Source organism: Balaenoptera physalus (genome assembly GCF_965194825.1).
Source record: "Balaenoptera physalus genome assembly, chromosome: 17".
Taxonomy (NCBI): Eukaryota; Metazoa; Chordata; class Mammalia; order Artiodactyla; family Balaenopteridae; genus Balaenoptera; species Balaenoptera physalus.
Genome location: NC_138895.1, coordinates 56,232,652 through 56,252,909, shown reverse-complemented (window position 1 = coordinate 56,252,909; position 20,258 = coordinate 56,232,652).

The following is a 20,258-nucleotide window of genomic DNA, read 5'->3' as shown; positions in this document are numbered from 1 at the left end:
TTATAGCAGCCTGAACTGAGACACTTAACCATCCATAAAAGCAGAGGTCCTGTGTCCGAGCACCAATCTAAATCAGACCCAACTTTACCAACCCATTTAGACATTGCAATTTAGACCTTGAGCCCACCTCTCCAGGGCTAGCCCCACAGCTAGCTAGGCCATTTACTTACTGCTCTTTCTCTAACTGTATACTCCATTACAACAAACTTCAAGACTGAGCTCATATATGATACAAGCAAAGAGATTCTTCTTACTTTATTATGGAAAATCAAAGCTAAGCTCAGTTCCTACTTTTCCAAGAAGTATTCTCTGATGACTCTCTCATAACTATTTCCTTTCTTTGAACTCTTAAAGTATTTTCAGTCTATATTACAAAATTTAGCCCTTAATTATACAATTGATCTCTTATACTCATTTTGTGATTTTTTTTCATGTGAATGAATTACTTTTGACAACTAGATTATGAAGTCTAAATGACATACTTATATTGAGTGTATATTCTGAGTATAACAAAATATGAAACCTTAAATAAGTTTAAAAATTAAAAATACTCGTTTTTTTCTTGCATGGTGTTTTTTATGCTTTTTATGAATACAAAGTTTCAGCTTTGGACTACACGAGTACATTTTGTCCTATCTTTTTCAGGATGTTTTTGATATTCATGAGTTTAAAGTTTAATGTAATTAATTTTGTCAGTGTTTTTTACTTTATATTTATGCTAAAAAAACCTTCATTTCCATAAACTCAGTTGAATATTTAAATACATTTCCTCTAGTTCTTACGTTTTATTAGTTTAATTTTAAAATTCACATAGTACATTATTAAATTTGCAAATGCATGCCCACACTGAATAATGCATAGGAAAAGACTGGCAGGAAATATCAAAATGTTAATATGATTACATGATTATGTCTGAGAAGTAATTACTTTGTTTTCTTTCTACATTTCTAAATATAATTTTATTTCTTTAGTGTGCAGTTCCTCTTTCATAATTTAAAAAATACTGAACTAAGGAAAAAATTTAAATCTATTTCTGTGCTTTCTTGTACTGTTATATTTAAAATATTTTTCCTGAGCTTCTAGTTCATTGATATCTCTGTATCTCTCTATATTTTTTCTTATATCTTTATAAACTTTTCTTAAAGTGGGCCAAGACAAGTGTCATCATAAAGTAAATGTGTGTAGAGGCTGCAAAAATAGAGACCCTAAATTCAAAGAGTCTAAACGTTTTGTTTTACTTGGGATAGATTATGCTATGGTAAAAGTAAAAAAAAATCTACCTCCAGAACTCTGTGGTTTAAAACAATAAAGGTTATTTCTGGCTCATGTTACATGTCCATCTTGAGTCAGCAAGGGGCTCAACACATCACAGTCACTCAGGGGCCCGAAATGACAGACAGGCCAGCCAGCATCTCAAACTTTATGGATCACTTTGCCGAAACAGAAGAGCTCAGGAGGGTATCGCGTCAGCAGCTAAATACCCAGCCTGGAAGTGACATACATTATTTTTACTCAGAGCTCATTGGCTGGAAATAATCACATGGCCCCAAAACAAGTGGAAAAGGAAGTACAATCTTACTATAAGCCAGAAGCCAGAGAAATAAAAATATTTGGTGAACTGCACTAATAACTGTTTGTCTGAAATCACTTTAAAATTTAGCTAAGAATATTTCCACTATAAATTTTCAAATACTGTGAATTACATTGTGGCTTAAAGGAGATAATAGGTAAATTTTCATTTAAAAATGTACATTTTCCGGGCTTCACTGGTGGTGCAGTGGTTAAGAATCTGCCTGCCAATGCAGGGGACACGGGTTCAAGCCCTGGTCTGGGAAGATCCCACATGCTGTGGAGCAATTAAGCCCGTGAGCCACAACTACTGAGCCTGTGCTTTAGAGCCTGCGAGCCACAACTACTGAAGCCCGTGTGCCGCAACTACTGAAGCCCGTGCACCTAGAGCCCATGCTCTGCAACAAGAGAAGCCATCGCAGGGAGAAGCCCGTGCACCACAACAAAGAGTAACCCCTGCTCACCGCAACTAGAGAAAGCCCTCGCACAATAACGAAGACCCAATGCAGCCAAAAATAAACAAACAAACAAACAAATAAATAAAATAAATCTATTAAAAATTTTGCATTTTTCCTTTATGTTTCCAAAAATAGGGATATATTGAATGTCTTCTAATTAAAACAGTATTAAAATGAAACTAGAGGTCTAATTAGTTGTGGAAATAACAGTTTATAAGCCCAAATTGTTACATATCTTGTTTACTTAAAATGAAAAGGTGATTAGAGATACCATTTTAGCAATTATTTTCAATTTTTTATTTTGTCAACTAATTTAAATCATTAAATCGGATAAAAATGGATTTAAAAGAAAAATTGTCTTTTATGCAAGCCATTTGATAAACGAAACAAGGATACCATAAAACACTTAAGCTTTCGGACAGAAACTGTGACGGAATATCCTTACATTTCTCATAGGAGTACTCAGTAATTTAAAGAATTGTATAACAAGATAAAGTTAGAAGAAAAGTAAATTGTTTTATCTAACATGAAAAGTATTTAAAATCAACAACAAACCCATGCTAAGACTAAGTACAGAGCTAGTTTCCAGATCACCTTAATTATATCCATGGCTTTGAGAGTCAACTTTTGAAGGCTTTGTAAATTCTTTAAAAGACCTTCCAATCTGAATTTTGATATTTTCCCACAACATAAGGGAATATCTTAGATAAAAATGTTTAGAGGAAAGAATCTAACAACTTCTCTCCAATCATTTTCCACTGAAGTATTTTCAGTGACCTTGCCAAAACAGAATAAATTTTGCTCCAATAGGTTTAATAAAAAATAATAAATATGATTTTCTTCTTTTTCTACTAAGTAGATGTCTTCATCCAATCTTTAGTCTCCAAAAGTATTTTTCCAGGGAGGCAAATCATATGAAGTCATTTATAAGGTTTAATATATCAAAAGCGCTGTCATTAAACCACTAATGTAGGGGAAACATTCTCTTGAGACCTGCTGCTCTACATAAACTTGATCTGTGATTTCATATTTTATATTTTCAGCAGAACACCTCTTGTATATTACAATTCCCTGTTTGCTTGGAGGTTCTCCATTATTCTCCATGTCAAGTAGAGTCAATGCCAAACTTGAGATTTATTCATTCCTCTCTCTTTAATAATAGCAAAGATATGCAGGTATCAGTCCCTTTAATAATAGCAAAGATATGTAGGTATCAGTTTACACTACTATATTACCAGGAGTCATTCAAGAAGAGGTCAATACTGGACTTATTCACACACACACACACAAAAACCCAAAAACAATTCATTGAGAAATGCCTGCATTCAGATCTAAGTATTTGCTAGTTGACAAATTAAATCACTAAACAATGGAAGTTTTGCATTACACATTATTTTTGATAGATAAGAAAACATTTCAAATATGAAGGGGGAGAAATTGCAGTCATTTGACAGGCAAGTTTTTTTTATTATTATTACGATTTTGGAAGATTGATAAGAGTGTCTAGGAGTTGCAGGAGATCTTTCCAGATGTCAGAAGTGGCAGTGAAGATGACTGTGACAAAGAGAGTGGCAAAAGTATGTGATGGCATTAGAAGGAGTTCAGGCATTAGATGCTCTGAGACAGGTGGGGAATATTATTGCTTTTATGTAGCAGATAAATGAAATTAGGTAGTGTAGAGACTATTGAAAAGAAAGGAAGTTATTTAAAATACATCTTAGAGTTACTGGGAAACCAGGTCTTCATATATCTAAGGGAACAAGCTGCATTTTTCACAAGGATTCAGAAGTGTCCTGGATTTTGGGAACCTCTGAAGAGGATCATTGGAGTAATACAAGAAAGTCTTTCAAAAAGTCAGCAGAGGTGAAGATGATAAAAAAGAGTAAATGGGAGTCATGTAAAACCGACATGGTGGACAGTTTGGTCTGTAGGATATGATGCAGGAGGAAAATATTATGGGATGCTTCAGGAAAATTGTATAATTTTATAACAGAACCATCAGGTATGAGGTATACATTATAGAGGGTGAAGGAAACAAAATTACATTGGTACCTATCAGTATAAAGAGGCAAGACCAAAAAATGAAGAAAATAGGACTAACCTAGAAATTAATATAAAGATTTTAATACATCACAGAAAGGTAAAGACCGAAAATCAAGGACTAGAATAATGGTTGATGTCGTGATGTATTCCCCGTATTGACTTGTTCAAAATTTTTTTTTTTTTAAATGTGTATATACATACATAAAATGTGTATACATATATGCAGTTCTCTATGAGAAGGACCACAGCTTTTTTTTTTTTTTTTTTTTAAACTTTGGGTTTATTTATTTATTTATGGCTGTGTTGAGTCTTCGTTTCTGTGCGAGGGCTTTTCTCTAGTTGCGGCAAGTGGGGGCCACTCTTCATCGCGGTGCGCAGGCCTCTCACTGTCGCGGCCTCTCTTGTTGTGGAGCACAGGCTCCAGACGCGCAGGCTCAGTAGTTGTGGCTCACGGGCCTAGTTGCTCCGCGGCACGCGGGATCTTCCCAGACCAGGGCTCGAACCCGTGTCCCCTGCATTGGCAGACAGACTCTCAACCACTGCGCCACCAGGGAAGCCCTGTTCAAAATTTTTTTATGCTTATAATTGCGATACTGTGTCAGTTCTGAGGGAAAAAAATCATGTGAGAAAGGAGTAATTTCATATTTCAACCGATGGAGGCTGTTGTATAGTGAAATCAGTGTTGAATTTAGATCAAGAAGAAAGGGATTCATATCCTGGCTCTGACATGAACTGGATATGTCATCAGGAACAAGTCACCCTCTGAGTGTTCATTTTCTAATTTGTAAAATGAGAGTTATAATTGCAGTAGAGACTGCCATTATTCATCAATATCCACCCTTTCTTTCTTCCATGGGAATAAAACTTACATTCTTTAGCTGGGAAAATGTCTCAACTAAAGTAGCATTTTCTATTCTCCCTTGTAGGTAAGTTTGACCATATGATTAAGTTCTGAATGCAATTAGAAGTGTCATGTGGCAGCTTTAAGGGAACTTCCTTAAAATATAACTGATGTGAGCTATTGCCTCCTTTATTCTTCAAATCTTTCCCCTTCCTGCTGTCTGCTGTCTGCTCTCTGGAATGCAGGTATAATGGCTGAAGCTTCAGCTGCTCTCTCGGGCAAAGAGAACATGGCCACATCTTAAGGATGGCAGAACAGTAAGCTAAAGGGAGGCTGGTTTCTTGAGGACTTTATGAAGCAGAGTCAATATATCAGTTTTCAGTCTTTCATGTTGTAGAGAAATAGATTCTATGTTATTGAGCTCTGCTATTTAGAGCTGAACCTAATCTTGATAATATGCTTGCCTTATAGTTTATTAGAAATGCTAAAGTATTGGGTACAAAAACTACTGTTGAAATTCTGGTACATAATGGGATCTTAATTAATTGTAGCTGATTGAATGAATCCATTTTTTTTTTAACATCTTTATTGGAGTATAATTGCTTTACAATGGTGTGTTAGTTTCTGCTGTATAACAAAATGAATCAGCTGTACATATACATATATCCCCGTATCTCCTCCCTCTTGCATCTCCCTCCCACCCTCCCTATCCCACCCCTCTAGGTGATACAATGCACTGAGTTGATCTCCCTGTGCTATGTGGTTTCTTCCCACTAGCTATCTATTTTACATTTGGTAGTGTATATATCTCTATGCCACTCTCTCACATCATCCCAGCTTACCCTTCCCCCTCCCCGTGTCCTCAAGTCCATTCTCTACATCTGTGTCTTTATTCCTGTCCTGCCCCTAGGTTCATCAGGACCTTTTTTTTAAGATTCCATATATATGTGTTATCATACAGTATTTTTCTCTTTCTGACTTACTTCACTCTGTATGACAGACTCTAGGTCCATCCACCTCACTACAAATAACTCAATTTCATTTCTTTTTATGGCTGAGTAATATTCCATTGTATATATGTACCACATCTTCTTTATCCATTCATCTGTTGTTGGACACTTAGGTTGTTTCCATGTCCTGGCTATTGTAAATAGTGCTGCAATGAATATTGGGGTTCATGTGTCCTTTTGAATTATGGTTTTCTCAGGGTATATGCCCAGTAGTGGGATTGCTAGGTCGTATGGTAGTTTTATTTTTAGTTTTTTAAGGAACCTCCATACTGTTCTCCATAGTGACTGTATCAATTTACAATCCCACCAACAGTTCAAGAGGGTTCCCTTTTCTCCACACCTGCTCCAGCATTTATTGTTTGTAAATTTTTTGATAATGGCCTGAATGAATCCATATTAAGCAAAAATATTTTCATATGAATTTAGTTTAGCATCAATATGTAGCTCACTGGCAGTTCAGATCTAAATTAAAAAAAAAAAATCTACCTTGAGAGTGTATGAAATGATTAAGGATGTGGAAAAAAATAAGTAGAGAAAAAAATAATGAAGGCAAGAGATGAGCTGAGTTAAGCTACAAAGAGGTCTTACCTCCTTCATGAAGCCTTCATTGTTTCCTTAGCACTGTCATTTTTCTCCTTTGTGCCCCAAAATATTTGAACCCCAAACCACACAACACTGTCCCATTTTATGACTCTGTGGAATCATGTCATTCACCCTCCAGAGCAATATTGAACACCTACTCTGTGCCAGGTGTATGTATTTCATCAGCACTACTGGATAGTGAGCTCCTTGAAGAAAGGGCTCATTTTGCAGTTATCTCTGTCCTGGACTTAGGGCCTGGTAGAATTCTCAAAAGTACTGATTAACTCCTATTTACAAACAGATAGTTCTGAAGCTAATCCAACTGCAATATATGGTCAGACACCTGTGTTTGGCATGTGCTAAGTGCCTAATAAATGTTTATTGATTGACTGATTGAATATACTTTTTTTTTCCAATAGGAAAGCACAGAGTACACAATGCTGTATTTTCTAAATCCTCTTTACTTTTCTGTGATTGCCATCTTGTTATCTTCTTGTCTTCTCTCTCTCCTCTCCAACCCCTGCCATCCAATCAATAGCTCACAGCTGTCCATGCTCCTCCATTCCTTTTGGCACTGTTGGAGGCTGTTCTCATGACCCTGGTCTCAACCTTCTAAATCTATTCCTCTTAGTTTCTGTTTGTCCGACACATACGGCAGAATGACTTTCAGGTATGCAAATGTAGCAATGCTCCATCTTTCCTGACGTATACTGGATGATTTCCTTTAGCAAACACTTTTGGTGGCATATTCTACAGCCACTCTCTCCATTCTTGCGAAAAGAATCATTCTTTTGTTGAAGAATAAGTTGGCAATGTGCTAAGGGAAAGTGGGTCCCATTCCTTGACCACAAGGTATAAACTACAAATAGTTTGTCATTAGTTAGCATTAGACTTGGCTACAAATAAGAGAGGACAAAAATAATAGCAATTTAAATATGATAGAATGTTATTTCTTTTTCATGGTAACATCTAGAAGTTGATAGTTTGGAGCTGCCCTGGTAGGTCTTTCTTTATAAAGTACATAGGGAATGAAGCTCCTTCTATCTTATAGCCCTACTGTGGAGGATTCCATCCCTAAAGTCATTTCATGGCCCCAAATATCTGCTCAAGCTACATCCAGCCATCAGGAAAGAGAAAGGGATACAGAACAGAAGAAAGAGACAAAGGAAGCATCCTCAGTATCTTTTAAGAAGGTTTCCAGAAGTTTCCATGTAATGTGCCAGTTTATAACCCAGTTGCTAGAACTTGGTCATAGGGTCAAAATTTGTTTCAAAGGGGGGCTGGAAAACATATTCTTTACTCAAAGTCATCATATACTCATCCAAAAGTTGAAGGTTTCACACTGGGAAGATAAGCAAAAGTGCAGGAAAAGATACTGAGAAAAGACTAACACTGCTACTCAAGCATTGTGCATGCATACAGAGTACTCAGTAGTGAGTATAACTCAAAAGGGTGGTTAGAACTTGGGGCTTATATAGCATCTGAACAAAGAACAACAAATTTGTAGAGAAGCGACAAGGCAAAGAAAGAAGGTTTAGGCTTTTAGGGGCAGCAAATTGTGGGAAGGTTAAAATATTGGGGAAACGAATGGAAGTTAAGGGTTATTTAGTAAGCTTGTTTGTGTAGGTCCATCTAGGTGCCGTCGCATTGTTGTCTCTGGTGATAAGGTTGTTATCCCCTTGCTGATATAGGAAGGGCAGACATACCTTCACAAGAGGGATTTATGTTCTGCTTTCAGGCAGATTGGGGGAGGCCAGAGAGCTCATCTTGTGTCTGCTTTTTCTCAGTTGCCTTCAGCACAAATTAATCCTTATGCCAGAGTAGCATATGCCTTTTGCCTCTGAACCTCTTCAGTAACATCATTCTCTTTTGCCAAAGATGAGATTAGGAATGTATAACCCAGTTCTGCAAATAAGACCTATGGGGAAGTCTGATGGAGGCTTTTAGGAAAGATCTTACTCTTTGATAAAAAATAAAAATGAGAGAGAAGAGAGATGCTTAGTTACCAGCCCCCTTTTCCTTGTCTTTTGGATGTGATGCCTGGAGCATGACTGCCAAAATGCTCCCAGTAAGGGAAAAGCTAAGAGAATCACAGAGAAACCAACTAAAGAGGATTCTGAGCAAATGCTGTTATTGAGCCTCTGAATCTACCTTATAACCTCCTACATATGGGCCTCTCCTTAAATGTGTACAGAAAAATTCCTGTAGTGCTTAAGTCATCTTTATTGGCTATTCAGTGCTGAAAGCAATGGAATTGATATACTCCTTCTTATTGGCAGAATAAAACCTAAAATCCTTCGACACAGTAGATAAGATACTTTATGATCTGGCTATGTATATCTTTCCCTACTCTCCTTCTTTCCTGCACCATACATACTACATTTAGGTGCAGAAATTCAGAACTTCTTTTCCTTGTACACAACACTGGGTCATGTCCTTACACAGAGTCATTTTTCAACTCACTTATGTCAGCTGGGGTTTGATCACCTGCATGAATCAGGAACGGACTACAGTAAGTTAAGCAAAAAATGATCTATTTTCCCCCATAATAAGAAGTTGAAATGTAGGCAATTGAGGGCCAGAATATCGATTCTGGGAATTACCAAAGATCGAAGCTCCTCTTAGATTCCTCTTCCATTACATCTTGTGAAGGACTTTACTTGACATGATCTAAAGATGACTACTGTGCTTCCAGACACTGAATGTACACTCCAGGCAGGAAGAAATAAAAAATAAGTCTGTGTACTAGCTGAGTCTGTCAGTTTTTATGAGAAATACAACCTCTTTTTTCGAAGCTCCACCTGGGAGACTTCTGTATTACATCTTCATTCGCTAAACTAGTAGCCAGGGAACCTGGAAGACTGAGTATTTTTAACTGAATAGGAACTAATCCAATAAGTTTAGGGTTCTGTAAGTGAGGAAGAAAAGGAAAATAGATTTTGAGTAGACAACTAGAAATATCCATCTATGCATCCATTGTGCTTTTTTAATTTATCTTGATTATAATAGTAGATATAAAAGATTATTTACATCTATATCTAGCTCTCTATGAGACTATTCTAGAGGGCAGCATACAAGTCAGGGTCTCTGCAGGAAAAGGACTGCATACAAAGGGGGTATTTAAAGTCAGTTTAAAAAGAGCACTATTACAAAGTTGTGGACAGGATTATGGGAACTAACAAGACATGGTGAAACACCCAGAGATTACCAACAGAGAGCAGCAATTACTACCCAAGGCCTAAAGTCAGCCACTACCAGAATAGGGTGAGAGCTGAAGGAGCAGGAGCTGTGGCTATGGGCAGATGGATTCAGCCTTAGCTAATTTATAGCCTGCATAGACATATGGAACAAGGAGAATTAATACCCTGAACTTTCCCCTTCACTTCTGGCAGTATTCCCCACTGGGCAAACCTGACAGGAAACCAAAGGGCAGGTGTACCTCTGTTGACTAGAAGTTAGCTCCTCAGGGCTCAAGGCAGGGTGCAGAGGAGGCAGAGATGGATTTTGATGTGTAAACAGAGGATAATCAGGGCAGGTAAGAATCATTTCTGTAGTGCAGTATCTAGCACAGTGCCTGGAATATAGTAGGTGTTCCTTAAGTATTTACAAAATAAGTACTATTGACTGAATTAGGTAGGGGAAAATACTCTGTCAATATGTGACCTAAGAATTTATAGGACTTTAAACATGAGTTGGGCATGCAGTTTGGCCCTTAGAAATGAATGGTTTGGGGAGCATTCCAAACCACCAAATGTCTTTTAGGATGAATTGGTTCTTGATGATTCTCTACTTAAATAATGTAGTAAACAGAATCTGAGTTGCTCATACATCCCCCAGAAACAAGAAGACCTTTCTCTGGTAGGCCCCTTTTGAGGAAAATCATGATAAATACTTCTGGTGCAGGGATTGCCAAACCCATAGGAGTTCATAGTTGGTTGATACTAGATGTCCTCCTATCCTTCATCTATCTTTGCTAAACTCATTGGGGAGAAAACATATTTCATATTGGTTGTGTCAGTATGAAAGCCAGTTAAGAGTGCCCTTTTAATTTTTGAGGAGTTTGGTAATCCCAACTACCAACAGGGTGCTTACAAAATTTTCTCTGAGTAGCCACTGGAGTTCTAGGTGAATAGAGAGATTCAAAAATGGGTTGTCTTCAATATAACATGAATGACTCTCATGAATTACTATAGATTTTGCAAAGGACCATTGTTAAGTGCAACAAATATATAATGAATACATAGCATATAAATATTTTTAACTTCTTTGAAGTTGGTAAGAGATTTCCTTTGCAGGGAAAGCCAATTTGGTTGAAAGAGTTTTGATTAATTTCCTGCATCGTGGTGACAATATTTTGGATGGTAAGAGATGGAAAAAGAAAACTGCCTTCTTTCTGAGTTGGCAGCTGCTAGAACTGTGAGGGGCTAGGAAGAAGGTACAAGTTGGATGGGTATTTATGAAATTATATGCTTCAGGGTATGTGGCAGAAGTTGGTACAAAATCTTTTTTTCCCCTCTGCAAAATCCTTATTAAAATCTGCCTCTCTCTCAAACGTGTTTGGTTCAAGTAGATATTCTCAGGGGGATGTAAGGAGGCGTTGAGTACTTGGAACCACTGGATTTGAGCCAGTAGAGACAGGGGGATACAAATGTTTTCTTGGCCAGGATATGAAACGCTCTGCTCTATATTCATTTTTAAATGACAAGGAAAGGAGATACACACCTAAATTGTTCTCTGGAACTATAGACCAGGTACTGTGGCCTAAATTCTGACTTAGAAGACTGAGTGGGCCCTAGTTTTTTGAAGGGTGATTCTGGATAATTAACAAGTATTTTGATGACTTCTTCTTCATTACTCTGGTTACAGGTTAACCTGGATGTGGGGAGCATGAGAAGCACCACCTTCGAGACTAGAAGGGAGCAAGATAGTTCCCAACTACATATGTGAAAGAATTCTTATTTTTCAAAAAGAATTTCATGTTTTTGAGACTTTTCTAGCATAGAATATACTATATGTGACATGTAAAACAAACTCTAAGAACATGGTTGTAGGCACCTAATATAGACTTTTTAATATAGACTTTTTTTGGTAAATTTCTATTATGAATATACATTTTTTATGTATATTGCTAAGTCACTGCTATAAAAATGGTATAAGAAAAATGTTTATTTTTAAACTGATGTGGTATCTTGATATTGTGACTGTGTACTACTGTTTATGAAACAGTAGTATGTTTCTAAATCTTTATAACAATAGTTTTAAATTCCATGAATTTTAGAATAGCAAAGTGCCCCAGAAGGTTCATTTTTTAAATGAGTAACAAAACATACCCATTAGATTTTACCAATGACCTTAACTATTTCTCTGCAGTTGTTCATAAAACACTGGAGCCCAAGGAATGGGTTCAGGTTTTCAAAGTAATATATTCTACTTACTATTAAATGTTGGGTATGTGATGAATTACATACCAGTTTCTAGGAAGGTTATTTAGGATTCTTAACAAAAACAAAATGTCTTTGACCAAAGTCTAGGGTAAAGAAAGGTTTTTAACTTGTATATTACACTGCTGGGTTGTATCTTCCTTTAAAATTTATATGCAGAAAACTGATACACTTTGGTACATAGACAAATCCGGCAGAAGCAAGATAGAAGAGTCTACATAAGGAACTGCTGTGCTTTCCCCACAGAGACGTGTGTGTGCAATTAGTTTTGTTTAATGTAGATTTAATGTGACTGATGGGAATAGATGTGACTGAAATAGTACAAGTTAAAAGACTATCTTAGCCACTTACAATTTAATTTACAACAAAAGGCGTTTACTATAATTCCTTTGGGGTAGGTATGTTTGGATAAACTTTTTCACCATGATTAACCTGCTATTATTTAAGAAATTGTGTTTTTTCTGCTAGTGTTGTTTAATTTCCTAAAGTTTAACTGTCTCAATGTAGTAAATACATGATACACTCTGACACTTTTTTTTTTTTTAAGAATCTGGTTCTCTTTGGAATGCTTCCCAGGATCTTCTGGAAACCAGATTTTTTATATCTAGGGACTTCTACTCATTAAACAGTTGTAAATATAGAAAAAGTACCACAAAATAGCTCATTATCTTTATTTCACAAGAGCTATTTAACATAGGACTCCACTGATAATTTAGTTCATTGCTATATGTCAACATGAGTTCTGAACATCTATTAATGGAAATTAGGTCCAACTAGATACCCTTTCAAAATCTGTAACTCAAATCTGGTCCCACCATTTTATTTTATTTGGTACAGGCACCAAAGCCAAAGATACAAACCTGTTAACTTGAAACAGGTCTATTCTTGATGTGTTTCCCTTTCAATTGAGCATGTTTGTTGAGACCTGAGACTTCACGCTTTCTATGTGGAGCTCAATGAACAGTGCCCTTATTTTCTTTGAGTTGGCATTCTTCCTTCAAATTTTTCTTTCCCCTAATTAGCAATGGAAGTAAAAGTCTTCACATAAGTATATGTATCCTCCTGAGGAAAGAGAACTGAATGAAGACTACTTCACCAAACCCAAAAGTGAGACTAATTTAGATTAAGATGGAATATTTAGGCCTGGACTAGGGTTTTCAAAAATTGGACTTCCATATCAGACTATGAATAGTCAAGGGAAAAAGAAAGTGTCTTATTTGAAGCACGCCCTATAATTAAATCTGGACCTGTACCAATCTCGGTCTTAAAGCGGTCACTCAGAGACAGGTTGCAGGGTAATTAGGCTTCCTTTGCCAAAAGTGGGCCCAGGAATATACAGGAATAATGGCATACCCTGGGAGCAGCTCCTAAAGGGCACTTATGTTTTGCTTTCTTCCTCCTCTTTTGGGGAGACCACCCTCTTTCCTGTGGGATTCTAGTGAGAGCTAACAATTGAAGGCCTTTCTTCTCGAGGTATAGACACAGAACTCTACTTGTGCCCCTTGAAATCATCCTTGGGACTACTTTTGAGTTGGAATTTAAGAAAATCTTTGTCCAATCATTAGCTGACCACTAAGCTAACCAAGTGAAGACTTCAGTGGGTACACATGAGAAAAAATACAGACCATAAAGAAATAGTTCATGAAATTCACTAAACAAACAAAGAGTAACAACAACAACTCTGGGGAGAGGAATCTAATTTCCAGAGTTATCACATTATATTATTTAAAATAGCTAATTTTCAAAAATATATATATATTTTCACATCATGAAAATAAGAAAATACAGCTCATACAAAGGAAAAAAAAAAAGCAGTCAATAGAAACTGCCCCTGGGGAAGTCCATTTGTTGAATTTATTAGACAAAGGCTTTAAATAAAATGTTATAAATACATTCAAGGAACCAAAGAAAACATGTCTAAGTGATTATTTAACCAGGCTGAAGATACCACTGATAAGCCTTCCGCCACTTAGAATTCTAGAATTTTATAAATGAAATCATAATGTTTTTTTTTAATTCAGCATAATTATTTTTAAGATTCATTCATGCATCAATGTGTTTCTTTTTTTTGTTTTTGTTGAGAAGTAGTTCATTGTGTATAGATCAGGCTTTGACAAATCCAACAGGCCAAATCCAGATGGCTAAATGCAGCTTGTTCTTGGCCAAATCTGACCACCCCCATCTGTTTATGTACTGTTTATAGTTGCTTTCATGTTACAACAGCAGAGCTGAGTAGAAATCATACAGCCCAGAAAGCTGAAAATATATTTGTCCCTTTAAAGAAAAAGTTTGTATACCCTTAGTATAGATATATCATCATTTTTTTAATCTATTTACCTGTTGATGGATATTTGAACTTTCATTTCAGTTTGGGGATTTTAAAAATTAAGTTGCTGTGAACATTCATGTACAACTCTACGTATGGACATATACTTTCATTTCTCTTGGGAAAATACCTTGCAGTAGAAAGGCTGAGTATTATGGTAAGTATACATTTAACATCTTAAGACACTGCCAAACTACTTTCCAAAATGGTCATTTTACAATCCAACCAGCAATGTATGAGAGTTCCAGCTGTTCCACATCCCTGGCAACACTTGATGTGGTCAGTCTTTTTAATTTTAGTCATTCTATTGAGTGTAAAGTAAAATATTAGAGTTATAAATTGAGTTTTCCTAATGACTAAGGATATTTAGCATCTTTGTCCTTATTTGACATCTGTATATGGTAAGCTGTGTGTTCAAATATTCTGCCTGATTTTTATTGGATCGTGTGTGTCATGAGTGGGATGTACAGGCATACTTTATTTTATCAAGCTTTGCAGATACTGCATTTTTTGCAAATTGAAGGTTTATGACAATCCTGTGTTTAGCAAGTCTATCAACATTGTCTTTCCAACAGTATTTGCTCACTTTGTGTCTCTGTGAAATATTTTGGTAATTGTCACAATATTTCAGAATTTTTCACTATTATATTTGTTATGGTGATCTGTGATTAGTGATCTTTGATGTTAATACTGCAAAAAGATTAGAACTTGCTGAAGGTTCAGATGATAGCATTTTTTAGCAATAAAGTGTTTTTAAATTAAGGTATGTACATTTTTTTAGACATAATGATATTGCATATTAAACAGATTACAGTATAGTGTAAACATAACTTTTATATGCACTAGGAAACAAAAAATTCATTTGACTTGCTTTATTGAGACATTTGCTTTACTGCGGTGGTCTGGAACCAAACCTGTGATATCTCTGAAGTGTGCCTGTAACAGTTCTTTCCATATCCTAGATATAAGTTACTTGTCAGATATCTATTTCACAAATGCTTCCTACAAGTCTGAGGCCTGCGTTTCTCTTTCATTAGTATCTTTTGAAGAGCAAAAGATTCCAATTTTGATCAAGTTCACTTTATTGATTTTTTTCCTTTATTCTTTGTGCTTTTTGTCCTATTAAAGTAATGTTGGCCAAACTCAAGGGAACTAAGATTTTCTCCTATGTTTTCTTCTAGAAATTTTATAATATTAGCTCTTACATTTAGATCTCTGATTCATGTTGAGTTAATTTTGTATATAGGGTGAGGATAGGGTCCAGGTTAATTTTTCATTTTTCATATTGACATCAGATATCACACTGTCTTGACTGCTGTAGCTTTATGAGGCTTGATATCACGTTGTAGTAGTTCTCCAAATTTTTCTTTTCAGTTATTTTAGTTTTCAAGGTACTGTTCATTTCCATATAAATTTTAGAATCGCCAATTTCTACAAAAAAAAAGCTTACTTAGATTTTAAGATTGCATTGAAAATTAATTTGGGGCGAATCAACATGCTAACAAGATTGAGTTTTCAAATCCATGAATATATTATATTCTTTTACTTATTTCGGGCTTCTTTAATTTCTGTTAGAGACATTTTGCACTATTTAGTGTTTAGGTCTTACGCATCTTTCATCAAATTTATCTTTTTCACATTTTTTATATTGTAAATTGTATATTTTTAAAATTTCAGTTCCAGATTCCTTGTTGCTCATGCATAGATTCAACTGAGTTTTGTATATTGACTTTACATCCTGCAATCTTGCTAAACTCATTTATTAGTTCCAAAGGCTTTTTTGTATATTTCTTATAGACTTTTACACAAAGACAATCAACTCTTCTGTGAACAAAGACAGTTTTATTATTCCTTCCCAATCTGTATGCCTTTTTTTTCTTGCCTGATTGCACTGGTTAGACCTGTCAGTACAATGTTGAACAGAAGTGATTAGAGCAAATACACTTGGTTTTTCTCAGCCATAAGAGGATAAATTCAGGCAGTCACCATTTGTATGCTATTAACTACAGGCTTTTTATAGGTAACCCTTATGAGGCTGAGGACTTTTGCTTCTATTCTCATTGCTGAGAGTTTTATTCATGAATAGATGTTGACTATTAAAATGTTTTTCCCGCATTATTAAGATGATCATATGGCTTTTTATTAAGCTTTTAGTACATGAATTATATTGATTTATTTTTAAAAAATATTAATATTTGATACTAACATTCATTGATGTTTTAAAATGTTAATATTAATTTATTATACCTTGAATCTTGAGATAAACCTCACTTGGCCATGATATATTATTTTTTCATATATCATTGAATTTGAATTTCTAAAATATTTTGAAGGAGTTTTTTGTCTACATTGATGAGGGATATTGGTCTGTAGTTTGGTTTTTTTTTTTCCTACTAATATCATTTTCTCATTTTGGTATCAGGGTAACGCAGTCCTTTACACTATTGCTGTCATACATTTTACTTCTGTAAGTATGATAAATGTCAAAATTCATTGTAATATTTTGCTTTAAACAGTCTAGTATATTTTAATGTAATTTAAAAATAAAAGACAATTATTTGATAATTACCATTTCTGGTGTTCTTCATTGCTTTTCAACACCCAGACTATCATTTGATATCATTTGCCTTTACCCTCCATGACTTCCTTTAACACTTATTGTAGTATATGTCTGCTGGTAATGGGTTCCACCAGATTTAGATTCTGGAAAAGATTTTCCTACATTTAAAAGAAGATATTTGACTGAGTTTAGAATTCTAGGTTGACAGTGTTCTCCTTTTAGTACTTTAAAGTTGTTGTTCTACTGTCTCTGGGCTTGTATTCTGAAGAGGTCTGCTATTATTCTTATCTTTGTTTTTCCATGTGAAATGTATTTTTTTCACCTGGAATCTTTTAAGATTTTCTCTTTATCTATTGTAAGCAATTGTTTGTAATATGACTTTGTGTTGTTTTCTTCAAGTTTCTTTTGCTTGGGATTTTTAGAGTTTCTTGGATCTGCAGGTTTATAGTGCTCATCAAATGCGGAAAATTTTGGCCATTATTTCTTCAAATGTTTTTCTATCCTATCTCCTTTCTCCCCTTCTTTGAAGCTCTAGTTAAACTTACGTAACGCTGCTTAAAGTTATCCCAGAACTCACTGATGTACTTTGGGTTTTTTAGTCTTTTTTCCTTTCTCTGTTTTAATTTGAATAGTTTCTATTAGAATGTCTTAAATTAACTCTTTATTATGCAATGTCTAATCTGCTGTTAGTCTCATCAAGTATAATTTTATCTCAGACATAGTACTCTCTATCTCTAAAATTACATTTGGCATCTTTTTTATATCTACAACGTTCTTAACATATTCATATTCTATATTCTGAAACATTTGCAAAGCAGTTGTAAAACTGTTTTTGATATCCTTATTTATTAATCCCATCATCTGTCAATTCTAAATTGTTTCAATTGATTGAATTTTTTCTCCTCTTATGAATCTTAGAGCTTGCTTCCCCATATGCCTGATACTTATTTACTGGATGCCAAACATTGTAAATTTTCTGGTTGGTGGTTCATATTCTTCAAAGTGTTCTTGAACTTTGTTCATGGATATAGGTAAATTGGAAACAGTTTGATTCTTTGAGTCCTGCTTTTAAGCTTTGTTTGGCAGCAGCAAAAGAGGAGTTATTTTAGAACTAATTTTTTTCTACTACTTAAAAAATACCCTTCAGTACTCTACCTGGTATCCCATGAATACCAAGATTTTTCTGCTCTAGCTGGTAGAGACATGGACTACTCCTGGCCCTGTTTGAACTCCAGGGATTTTTCTGCCTGCTCCATTTGATGTTTTTATAACTTCGTCTCCAGTAGCTATCTTCATACCCACTTATCAGTCCTCAGTAGAATATTCAAAGCTACTGAGCTCTTTGTTTTCCTCCTTCTGTGATGTTTTCTCTTCTGTGGTATCTGCCCTGCTAACTCTAGCTACTTTGGCACCCTTGGATGCTCACTTTCATCTCCTCCGCTCAGATAGATTGTGGGGTTCTTCCTGGGTTCCTTTATTCTGCTCAGAAACCTGGAAACTTTCTTCAGGAATTGTAGAGACTGCTTTACTTGTTTCCCCTCTTTCATGGATCAGCATCTAACAACTGTTATTTTATATGCTTTGTCTACATTTTAAGTGATTTTAAGTGGAGGATAAACCCATTTCTTATTGCTCCATTATGGCCTCAAAAAATATATTTTTAAAGGTGAGAATATAATCTTTGAAGGTGAGAGGTATAACCTGAAATGCAATCCTAAAATCCTGGTTAATTACTGTGGGACAGCAGAAACAAGATACACCAGCTAGTGCTGGTAGTTTCCTGGACCTAGTTTCATTGTGACAAACATAGCGGGTAAGTCTAAGTCAAGACTCATTTGTTGGGAAAAATTAAGAGCTAGCTCACATCAAAAATCCTGGGTTAAAAAAAAAAAAAAAATCCTGGGTTAAATAAAGAAAAAACAAAACATCAGCTATCTAGGAACACAGCCCATACCCATACTAATTTTTTTTTTCTGTAAATAATTTATCTCAGGAATTAAAACCCACTTTCCTCAAAAGTGACTGATAAAAAGGGAAGAGCAGCCTATAAAAAAATTTGCCGCAACAGAGAAAAAGGAAAAGGATTTTGTGTAAAAAAGATCTCATAGACATCATCACACAATTTTTGTCAATAGAATGAGTATAAAACATTATGTCATTACAGTCTTCATCTTTATTTTCTTGACCAATAATAAATTTGAATATCTCTTCATATATCATACATCATATGTTTAACTGGCTTTTATAAAGGTGAAAATAATTAAAGTCAAACAGCATATGTTTTAGGAATATGTGTATTTGTATTATATATATTTATAAAACATATATATAACATATATACATATATTGCATATACATATATGTGATAGAATTCTAATTTGGAAAGACAGAAGTATGATAAAGCTGAGTTTCAGGTTAGTGATAGTTTGGATGAGGGTGCGAGACAGAATGAGGGAGGTGCAAACATTTGTTGATTTATTCAATATTCCAGTTCTAATATATTATTAATGTGAAAAAACTAACAAATAAATAATCAAAAATAAAAGATGTCCATTCATGGATCAGTGATGAAAGCATGTTAACCATGTAGTCCAATTTTGTTCACCTTATCAAACAACAACAACAAAAAGATATAAAAGATATAAGGGGGGGAAGAAAAAGAAAGAGAGAAGAAGTAGAAGGAGGAATGACAGGAAAAATAAATAGCAGATTTAGATCTCTCACAGGAAAAAAAATTGCAAAGTGAATTAAAAACACATGATGAAGAAATTGCTTCCATGAAACAAGAGCACTGGGCAGAAATGCAAGAGCTCTGGGAGGAGATGGTGAGATAATGGAAAGAAATGAAATGTGAGCTGGCAAAGCTCAGGAACTATGAGAAAAAAAATATCAGAGAAATGATAGGGACAATGGAAGGAAAACAAGGGAGAGCAGATAAGAGAGACTATTAAAAACATATATGCTATTATTCATATTTGTATTGTATTGTATTTGTATTTTATCTATATTTCTTCTTCTCCCCTACATTTGTATCTCCCTTTATATCTTTTGGTTGTTGTTGTTGTTATTGTCATTTGTGAGGAAACACTGTTGAAAACACAGTAAAGTATAAAATATGAAATGGTGATGCAGAAAAAAATAAAGAAGAATTAGAGAGAAAAGAGGAGATATGGAGGACAGGGAAAGAGAGACTTTGCAATTACCAATGGAGAAAAACAAAATAAGTATCAGAACAAACATTTATAATTTACTTTCTTGAAGTTAAAAAAAAAAAAAAACCTTTTAATCTATTCAAATACACATCATGTCCTCGGGGAAAGTGACTTAGGAAAGACAACACAGAATTATAACAAAGTAAGTATGCTGAACTTTGAAGACAAAGAAAGAAACCTTCAAGGAGTGAAGCAAAATATAATTACCTCTTAGGG